Genomic DNA, 11,817 nt, shown 5'->3' on the forward strand with positions numbered 1-11,817 from the left:
TACAGGTGTCAAGATTAGATGTTGATGTCTCCTGATCTATCTCTACCGTAAGGGACACGCCTTCAAAACGCCTTCAAAAGTGGCTCGACATCTGTCCAGAGCCGTGCCACCTAAGGAATACAGGTGTGAAGATCAGATGTTGATGTCTCCGGATCTATCTCTACGTAAGGGACACGCCTTCAACATGGCTCGACATCTGTCAGAGCCGTGTCACTTAAGGAATACAGCTGTGAAGATCAGAACATCTGCTTTGCGCTATTTATAGTGGATGCCCGGACTCGTGTTATCTGAAATATCTAGTATAGCAAATTGAAGCCGATCAATCTCTCTCTTATTATTAACGAAGATGGACGCACAAGAGATCAAGGATAAGGCAGCGCAGGACGCAAAAGAGGTCAAGGATAAGGAAGCGCAGGACAACTGAGCAGGGCCTAGACTTTGTGTAGTCTTACGGATTGTGGTCTTACTTTTTTCTGTTAAATGCTTGATATATGAAATAATGTATGAAATACTGATAAAATAAATGCTTTGGAGATTGTAAGACCACTTTTTTCTGTTAAATGCTTGATATATGAAATAATGATAAAATAAATGCTTTGGAGATTATAAGACGACTTTTTTCTGTTAAATGCTTGATATATGAAAAAATGTATGAAATAATGATAAAATAAATGCTTTGGAGATTGTAATTTATTGACAGTTTCCATGAACATTTGGGGTTTTTAACATTTAGTTATATGAATGTTTAATCCATGTTATCGTGTTTAACTTGTCGTTGTGTCTAGGGTATGAATGTTTAACGCAAATGTAGTTTGAATGTTTAATTCAAATCTAGCGTTTAAACGTATTATATTATGAATGTATTCTCTTCGTTTGATTTTCTTCTTGTATCCAGAAATGTTTTATATCATTTGCGATGTTCAAATGTGATTTCCAAGTTTTCATGCGTTTTCTGGTGGGATATATCGTTATGAAACATCAATCTTGTATCTCTAACTATTCGATATATAATCCACATACTTTCTAACTATTCGATATATGATTCATATACTCTTTCGATATATAATTCACATAATCAATCTTTAACGGGGTATTTCTATTTCTGCTTTATATTCCAGAGAAATATATTCTGGAGTCTCCGCTCTGTATAGAACATCCATTTTGGGTCAAAATCCATTAAATCTACCGATCGGTCAAATCAAAATCTTCAAAATTAGATCGGTCAAAATCCATTAAATCTATAACTAAAATTCATAACTAAAATTCATTAAATATTAGATCGGTCAAAATCCATTAAATCTATAACTAAAAATCAAAATCTTCAAAATTAGATCGGTCAAAATCCATTAAATCTATAACTAAAATTCATTAAATATTAGATCGGTCAAAATCCATTAAATGTATAACTAAAAAATTACAGATTTGGGAAAAAATAAAAAAATTAATCGGTCAAAATCCATTAAATATTTAGATCGGTCAAAATCCATTAAATCTATAACTAAAAAATTACAGATTTGGGAAAAAATAAAAAAATTAATCAGATTTTGGATCAAAATCCATTAAATCTACAGATCGGTCAAAATCCATTCCATTAAATCTACAGATCGGTCAAAATCTTCAAAATCTATTAGATCGGTCAAAATCCATTAAATCTATAACTAAAAAAAATTTCAAAATCTATTAGATCGGTCAAAATCCATTAAATCTATAACTAAAAAAAATTACAAAATCCATTAAATCTATAACTAAAAAAAATTACAAAATCCATTAAATCTATAACTAAAAAAAATTACAGATTTGGGAAAAAACAAAAAAATTAATCAATCCATTAAATCTATAACTAAAAAAAATTACAAAATCCATTAAATCTATAACTAAAAAAAATTACAGATTTGGGAAAAAATCCATTAAATCTACAGATCGGTCAAAATCTTCAAAAATCTTCAAAATCTATTAGATCGGTCAAAATCCATTAAAAATCTTCAAAAATCTTCAAAATCTATTAGATCGGTCAAAATCCATTAAATCTATAATAGATTTGGGAAAAAATAAAAAAATTAATCAGATTTGGGTCAAAATCCATTAAATCTACAGATAATTAAAATTTTTCATGCAATTTTCATGCGTTTTCTGGTGGGATATATCGTTATGAAATATTAATCTTGTATCTCTAACTATTCGATATATAATCCACATACTTTCTAACTATTCGATATATGATTCATATACTCTTTCTAACTAAAAATTTTCATGCGTTTTCTGGTGGGATATATCGTTATGAAACATTAATCTTGTATCTCTAACTATTCGATATATTATCCACGTACTTTCTAACTATTCGATATATGATTCATATACTCTTTCGATATATAATTCACATAATCAATCTTTAACGTGGTATTTTTATTTCTGCTTTATATTCTGTAGTCTCCGCTCTGTATAGAACATCAGATTTGGATCAAAATCCATTAAATTTCTGCTTTATATTCTGTAGTACAGATTTGGGTCAAAATCCATTACTGTACGCTCGTATAGAACATCAGATTCGGGTCAAAATCCATTAAATTCACAGATAACTAAAAATAACAAAAAAATCTATTAAATCTACAGATAACTAAAAATAACAAAAAATCATGTCAAAATTCATTAAATCTATCTAAAATCCTAAAAATAAAAAAAAAATCATGTCAAAATTCATTAAATCTATCTAAAATCCATTAAACCTACAGATAAGGTCAAAATCCATTAAATCTACAGATAACTAAATAACATCAGATTTGGGTCAAAATACAGATAACTAAATAACATCAGATTTAGGTCAAACTCCAACAGATAAGGTCAAAATCCATTAAATCTACAGATAACTAAATAACTAGGTGGGAATAAATGGGAATAAAGATATGAGTACAAAGCGTTTACCTCTGTTTTTTGTTCTACAATAATATGGCCTGGGAAGTTCAGGCGTTGTTTATTGGTTTGGATCAGATTTTGCCCATATACTGGTGTTCTGTATTTTATATCTTAGATTCTGGATCTACAGCTCTGTCAAAGCCTCAAGCAATAATGCTTGCCTTTCGATGTTTTCACTGTGTGAGATACGTCTCTGTAGGGTATGAATTCGTCAATCACTAGATAACCACCGTTCTGCTTGCCTTTCCGGTCTTCTTCTGCGTTTTGAGCTGTGTTGCCCAGGTCATGCTATTCCAAACCACTAGATTACCACCGTTCTGTTTGCCTTTCCGGCCTTCTTCTGCGTTTTGAGCTGTGTTTCAGGGCAGAGAGATCTGAACTTTGTGTGGGCTGCTCGGTCTTTTAAGTGCCTGATCTATTAAATCATTTACGGAACTTGATTTTATCAGATCTGGTTGACCCATTTCTTTCTCAATGAACAATGTGAATCTCTTCCGTGCTAGGTTGAATATTGTCGCCCATATCATTTTCGATGTTGCGAAAGAGGACCCAATGTGGGGCAATCAATATTTATTGATATTGTGGAGCAAGTGTTATTGACTCATTAATGTATTGATATTGTGGAGCAAGTGTTATTGACTCATTAATGTGTGGGTTTGTGAAGGAAGGTGGAATGTGATACAATCAATATTTATTATTGACTCATTAATTAATATAGGTTTGTATCAATAGCACCATTGTATTGGTGGGCCGAACGTGGAGTCTCACGTAGTAAATGGCGAAAGCTTAAAAGGTTTCGTTGAGGAGCTGCATGAGGTCTACTTCTAGTAGCGGGTTGAGAATTGTATGTCCACCCGTTTGGTTGACTCGCCACGGAAAATGAAAATGATACGTTAAAAATGTTTCAATCAATAACTGCAAGCCAACTAAAATTCAAGGCGGTTAGTTGAGAGATCGAAAGAAAAAAAATTCAAGGCGGTTAGTTGAGAGATCGAAAGAAAATCCTAGCAAGGCTCCTTTGTCAAAGAAGGAAGCGACATTCGATTTACTCCTATACATCAATTAAATTTTTTTAATGAATTTTGTTTTTAATTACTTTTTGTATGATGCATTATATTTATTTTTGTCATCATTAATTTGTATAATATTAATGATACTAAATTTTATAGAAGGTATATTATTTAAAAAAATCCAATTAAGAATTATTAATTAATTTTGAAATTTTCTATAAAGGAAAATTCATTCTAGTTTTATTTTTTATATAAATAAAAAATCAATTAATTGAAATTCTTGGAATAAAAGAATAAAAAATCAATTAATTGAAATTCTTGGAATAAAAGAGAAGTTGAAATTTTTGGAATAAAAGAAGAAGTTGAGTGTATCATAATTAAGTATATAAATGCATTCTAAATCATAATATCAAGTTTTCAAGGAGTTCAAAGGGGTTTTGAAATTCATTCTAGTTTTATTTTTTATATAAATAAAAAATCAATTAATTGAAATTCTTGGAATAAAAGAGAAGTTGAAATTTTTGGAATAAAAGAAGAAGTTGAGTGTATCATAATTAAGTATATAAATGCATTCTAAATCATAATATCAAGTTTTCAAGGAGTTTAAAGGGGTTTTGAAATGTATTTAGTAGTTATTTAAGTTATTAAGATTTATATCAATTTATTGTTTAAATAAACACTACAAGCTTGAAATCATGGACACACACGATTTATGCAACACACCAAAAGATCTATTGCAAGTCCATTAAGAACTTTGTGGGATAAGATATATAATGAAATAGCATCTTAGCCAACACACCAAAAGATCTATTGCAAGTCCATTAAGAACTTTGTGGGATAGGATATATAATGAAATAGCATCTTAGCCTATAGAAATGAGAGGACTATGGGAACTTTGTGGGATAGGATATATAATGAAATAGCATCTTAGGTTAAGAAATGAGAGGATTATGGATTGAATCACCTTTTATTAGCTTTCTAACTTGTGTCATTCAATGATTAGTCATATTTGGAATTTAGCTTTCTAACTTGTGTCATTCAATTGGAATTGGGTGCTCTGTAGTAGATTCGTCATATTTGGAATTGGGTGCTCTGTAGTATTAGTACTAGTAAATTTTCAACTGACCTATTGTAGTTGAATAACAACCCCTACAATAACAACCCTATTTTTATTTGATTTACTGGACTTATTGTAGTTGAATAACAACCTCATTATTATTTGATTTTTTTTTTTTCAAACTAACCCCATTATTATTTGATTTTAATTATGATTTATAAAATGTATGATCAAATAATGACCTATCTCTAGAAATGGTCCTGGTCCTTCAATCATATTTGGTCCTTTAATCTAGGAATTTCATATTTGGATGTATTTTTTTAGGCACTTACCTTATATCTACTTTAAAATAACCATTATGCTGTAATTACTAAAATGTGTTGTGATCCATTAGGCTGTAATTACTAAAATGTGTTGGATCACAGATACTCTATCATAACTAGTCTTGATTTCGAACTATATTTGTAATTACTAAATGTGTTGGATCACATATACTCTATCATAACTAGTCTTGATTTCGAACTATATTTGACATCCAAAACTTTCATAGCGACTCCCTTTTATGCATATCCTAATGTTGAATTCCTTGATGACTGTTGTCCTAATGTCGAATTCCTTGATGACTTTCGGATGGAACCTAACTTAAATTTGTCACAATTGATAAACACACATAAATGGAGACAATATATGAATAATAATCGTGAGTTGCATTTACTGATTACAAGATATACATTTACAATTGATAATTTTACTTAATTTTGATAATATTATACTTAATTTTAATAATATTAAATTGTATAAATTATATTTTTAAAAATATTGTATATTTATACACGGTTTTAAATATAAGTTGTTTAATTTATTAATTTATAAATCTAAATTATTTAATTATTAATTACAATTATTTAGTTATTAATCATACTTATTAAATTAATTGAAAATTGTTAGTTAAAAATATTATTGCCTCACTACGGAGTGAATACAAACGTTTTAATTAAGATTGATATTAAAAAATTATTATGAATTTTCATTTTATTATTATAACAATCAAACCTCATAACAATTACATTGAGATTTCTCTCTCTATATTTCAAAAACCAAAAGAGAATTTCAACATTGGGTGTGTCAGTTCCTTTAAACCTTGTTATTTTCACTACGAGTGAGTTAAAAGCATTATTGCGTCACTACCGAGTGAATAGACCCATTTTAATTCAGATTCATATCATATTCATATTATTATTAAATTAATCAAATCTCATAACAATTATATTGAGATGTCTTTCTCTATATTTTAAAAAGTTCGAGCGCATTTAACATTGGGTGTGTACGTTCCTTCAAACCTTGCTATTTTCATGGGAGTCATTTCATATGAAGTATGAAAATTTATGGAAATTTATATTAGTGTTGAAGTTTCAAACAATTTTTTTAATTATCTTTTGGAAAAGAAAAGATGAGGGAAGAAATGAAAAAACAAGATAATGGTATGAAAAAGAATTTTGTAATTTTTTTATTAATATATTTAAAATGAACGCACTTTAAAGTTATTTTCTTAAAATGTAATTTTAATTAAAACGTTACTTAAATGGAAAGGAACTTTTTTTAACTTATTTAAGGTTTATTATTATATTATTTTTTAATTTATATTATAGGAAAAAAATATGATATTTTTTCATTTAAAAATGTGTTTTTTTAACTCTAAAATAGTATAATACATATTTCATTTCATTTGTAATTGTAGTAAAAATTTTAGATTATGTGAAGATTAAATATTTGAAATTATTTCAAAACAAAAGTCTATTGGAAAAGAAAAATATGAGCTCTTAATTAATAGGCATTATGGTGAAAGGGAAGCAATTATCAGAAAGAAATGCATTCATGACAATTCCTAAATAGATTTTGTTCACATAATGTGACAACTATGACATTAACAATTTCACTTGTCATGAAAGAGAAAACCAAATAGTATAAAAGTTGAAGAAAATGTAATGGTAGAGATTGAACCTTATCATCGCTATCATAAATATGTTTGTGAATAGGCTTAAAATAGGTTTGAAACATATCCTAGTGTCTCTTTCAAGTATCTCTTGAAAACTCTTCCATCATATATACATTTGATGATTGTCCTTATCAAGAAGATGAAAAAGAAAATAGAGTCCTTAAACTTGATTAAGAACAAATAAGATTAAGTATCTCTTTCTTTTCTTGAAAACTCTTCCATCATATATACATTTGATGATTGTCCTTATCAAGAAGATGAAAAAGAAAATAGAGTCCTTAAACTTGATTAAGAACAAATAAGATTTATAGAAAATGTTGTCTAACAAAAACCTTCCTAACAAAGATTATGATGATGACATTAGTTGCCATGTGAAGGAATCAAGGAGATCAATACCAAGACAAAGTGTTAAAGGATCTCATTGAAATGTCATAATTTATCACTAGTTTTGAGGGAAAGACTTTAATAGGGGAGTGAAAACAATGATACCAAGTCAATTCCATGTACTATATGGCTACTTCCTACTTGTATGGCTACAAAATTATGACTTCAGTTACTAGTTTTAAGTTCCATGTAGTATATGGCTACTTCCTACTTGTATGCCTACAAAATTATGACTTCAGTTACTAGTTTTAAGTCTACTTACTTGTCTATTTGGGAATGACATGTTCTTTAAACAAAGATGGATAATGAGATTTTAGATGTAATGAATGTTATTATTAATTCATAGGGTTTTAATCTCTAACATATTAATAAATATTACTTTTACAAACTAAACTCTTTTTATTATGCAAGTAATTATCAATAGAGTTCTCAATCACTTATTACTAAGTTAATTGAAAGTTATTAGTTGATACTAATCACTATGTAAGTTTAAAGCATTGAATAACACGGCTCTCGATGTGATACTTATTAAGTTTCTAATGATAGACATTAATGACACAAGCTTATAAAGGGGATTATATTAAGTAGCAATTGTATTGTAAAATAAATTATATTATAAACAAACAAAAACTTGTTATTAGTTTAACTACCAATCATCAATATAGTTTCTTCTTTTTATTACATATAACTTAGGTTTTAAATACCCAATTAAGTATTTACTTCATTGCTACTTATTTTTCTTTATTATACTCTTGACGCTTAGTTTAAATATAACTAAATTAAAGGAAACATGTTGAATTCAAATTAGTGTTAAGGTTTAGAATTCCATCTATTTGAATTTTATTGATTGGTAAAGTCCTCATCTGTGCAATTAAAGAGAAAGACCCTCATTTCAATGCCTATTCAAACATAGCTTTAAAAAAATATAATATGTTATACTTGCATTTACAGTTGAACTACATTAGTAGTCCAAATTAAGATTGTCTGTCCAAATCAAGAATTATATATATATATATATATATATATATATATATATATAATTTCAACTAAAATATTTAATAAAAAAATCTTTTAATATAATTATTAGCTTATAAAATACATAGATTTAATTTTTTAAATTTTAATTTATATTTGAAACAAATAATAACAATCTTGATTTGTTATTTAAATTATAAAAATACATATATTTTATTTTATTAAAAATTGAATTATTTTATTTTATTTATTTATATTAACGTAATTATTAGTTTATAAAAAATATTGATATGATAAGAATGAATACATTGTATTAATAAAAGGTAATGATTGCAAAATCATAGTTTACAATTTATTTTGTAATAAGATGTTCAAATTTTTAACAAATAATAATAGAAATAAATACTAAAAAATATATATATAACTAAACTTTATTAAATCAAAATATATAAAATATGTTTGACCTACCTAATTGGAATCAACTAAATTATCTAATACATCGTATTACCAGCAACAAAATAATAATTACATTATAAATATGGAAACATAATATGCACATTTCTATCTTAAATATAAAACTATCCCTAACATTAACTATTTCAATTATTATCTTACCATTATTACCATGACTTTATCTTAAATATTATAAATACTTGCAATAACTCTATTTAAAATATTATAAAAAATTCTAAACATTTTTTAATATATTCAAATTATATACATTAAAAAAATATAATTTTATCTTAAAAGCAAATATTAACTGCTTGCTCTTTCTTTATATTATCGAAAACTATATAAACTAATACGAATGCCCCATGGTGATACAAGCGACAACCTTGGAATGCATTTTAGAGTTGTAGATTCGACGATGAAGAAGGAAAAACAAGAATCATTAATGAACAATGTGAATCTCTTCCGTGCTATTTTGAATATTGCCCCCGCCTTTCGTTCATATCATTTTCGATGGGTGTGAAAGAGGATCGAATGTGGAGTAAATAATAAATAATTATTGTGTTGTTGACTTATTAATGCGTGGGTTTGTAAATGTTTATATTAATAGCATCATATAATTTTGTTTATTAATAAGTCAATAGTACTATATAACTTCGCTTATTAATAAGTCAATAGCACCATAAATATTGGTTGGTTGAATGTGAGTCTCAAGTAGTAAATAGTAAAAGCTTAAAAAGTTTCGTTGAGGGGTTATCTAATGTGCGTAATCCACACATGTCTACACACAGGGCTACTCTTAGTAGCATGTGTGGGTTTGTACATGTTTATATTAATAGCATCATATAATCTTGCTTATTAATAAGTCAATAGCACCATACAACCTCGCTTATTAATAAGTCAATAGCACCATAAATATTGGTTCGCTGAACGTGAGCCTCAAGTAATAAATGGCGAAAGCTTAAAAGGTTTCGTTCAGGGGCTACCTAATGTGCGTAGGCCACACAGGACTACTCCTAGTAGAATGTGTGGGTGTGTGGATTTGTACATGTTCATATTAATAGCATCATACAATCTTGGTTATTAATAAGTCAACAACTCTTAAGCAACTTCACATCTGACCACAGACCCATAACTCTACAATGAAGGAATGTTGGAATCCGAAAGGGTTTTTTTCTTTTTAAATTCAATAGCACTTGGTTGGAAGACCCAGATTTCAATGATCTTGTTCAGGATTCCTTGAACGATTACTATCGCCACATAAACTCCTCCCCTTCACAGCGTCTCCTTGACAAACTTGCTTCCCTTTGGAAGATAGTAAAGTCCTGGCAAAAATAGAAACTAAAAGCTAAAAGAAAAGACCTAGAAGAAATTCAGACAGAACTGGATAGGATTACCTTAAGGATGACATCCAATTGCCTTCCCCTTGAGGTTCGCCTTCGTATAAATGACCTGGAAAATAGGAATTTTTTTTTACTGGATATTGAAGAAGCCACATGGAGATTAAAAAGCAGGGCTATATGGCTTAAGAGAAGGTGACCATAATACGAAGTTTTTCACCGATATGAAAATCATTGAAGGAATATAAACATTATTTGGGAGATAAAGGTTGAGGAGCGGAAATGTTACCAGTCTCAGCAAGATATTAGTAAAGCAGTTGTTCAGTGTTTCCAAGATTCCTACAGCAGAAATGAGGATATAATGGCTGAAGATATCATCTGGGGAACAAAACAATATCCTACGATGTTCAGAGTGGAACAGAATGAAGAACTATATAGTCCAATTACTGAAGAAGAATTTTTGGATGTGATGAAATCTTTCAAGAAAGATAAATGTCCAGGCTCGGATGGATGGATGATTGAATGTTTCATTCACTTTTTTGAATTAGTAAAGAAGGATCTCCTAAATATGGTTGAGGAATCCAGAACTTTAGGAAGAATCCATCACCATATATCATCAACCTACATTGCACTCATTCCTAAAAAAAAAGAGCCAATTCTTTCTCAGATTTTAGACTGATATCCCTATGCAACTCCATATATAAAATAATCTCTAAGATTATTGCTGACAGAAATCGGGGTACTCTCTCACGCTATATCTCACAGGAACAACAGGGTTTCCTTAAATATAGACTAATACATGATGTTGTTGCAAACACCCAGGGAAGTTTACATTCAATCCATTCAAAAAATCTTAATGCGACCATTTTACAAATTGATTTAAAAAAGGCATATGATTGCCTGGACTGGGGTTTTATAAGACGCGTCCTCACAAAAATTGGTCTCAGCACAAACTGTTCAAACTAGATTATGGCCTGTGTATAAAATGTAAACTTTTCCATTCTTATAAATGGACATCCTACTAATTTTTTCTGAGCTGCTAGAGGTCTGAGGCAGGGATGTTCCCTATCTCTGTTATTGTTCATCCTGGTGATGGACTATCTAAGCCTGAATATCAGAAGAGCTGTTATGGAGGGATAGTTCCGGCCTATGATGATAAGTAAAGACAATAGCATATCCCATAACCTATTCGTAGATGACATTCTGATACTGGGTATGCTATGTCGATTATCCTGGATATGCCTTTATAACATCCTGAAGAAATTTTCAAGGGCCACAGGTTTACAAGTCAATGAAAGGAAATCTGTTATTTTACGTGGAAAAGGTGACAGGGAAATTATTGACTATATTGAAGGTTTATTTAACATCAAAAAAATCCCTATTCAAAAGGGAATGAAATATCTTGGATACCACCTCAAACCCTCCGGCTACTTTTGTGCAGACTGGAAATGGATAAAGACAGGTATTATAAAAGAATATCTGGATGGGAGTGTAAATGTATGTCGATGGGAGGGAGAGCCACACTTTCCCAAGCGGTTTTAGCCCAGCTAATTGTATATTGGGCTCATCTCTTTTATATACCAGCTAATATTATCAATATCCTAAACTGCCTAACAACAAATTTCATTTGGGGAGGCTGTCATGAAAAGAAGAAATTTCATTTAGTTAATCTCTCCAAAATGACACGTCCAAAAG

This window comes from Pinus tabuliformis, chromosome 8 (genome assembly GCF_031772625.1).
Source record: "Pinus tabuliformis cultivar Carrire ecotype Pingquan chromosome 8, CPIR1, whole genome shotgun sequence".
NCBI classification, from domain to species: Eukaryota; Viridiplantae; Streptophyta; class Pinopsida; order Pinales; family Pinaceae; genus Pinus; species Pinus tabuliformis.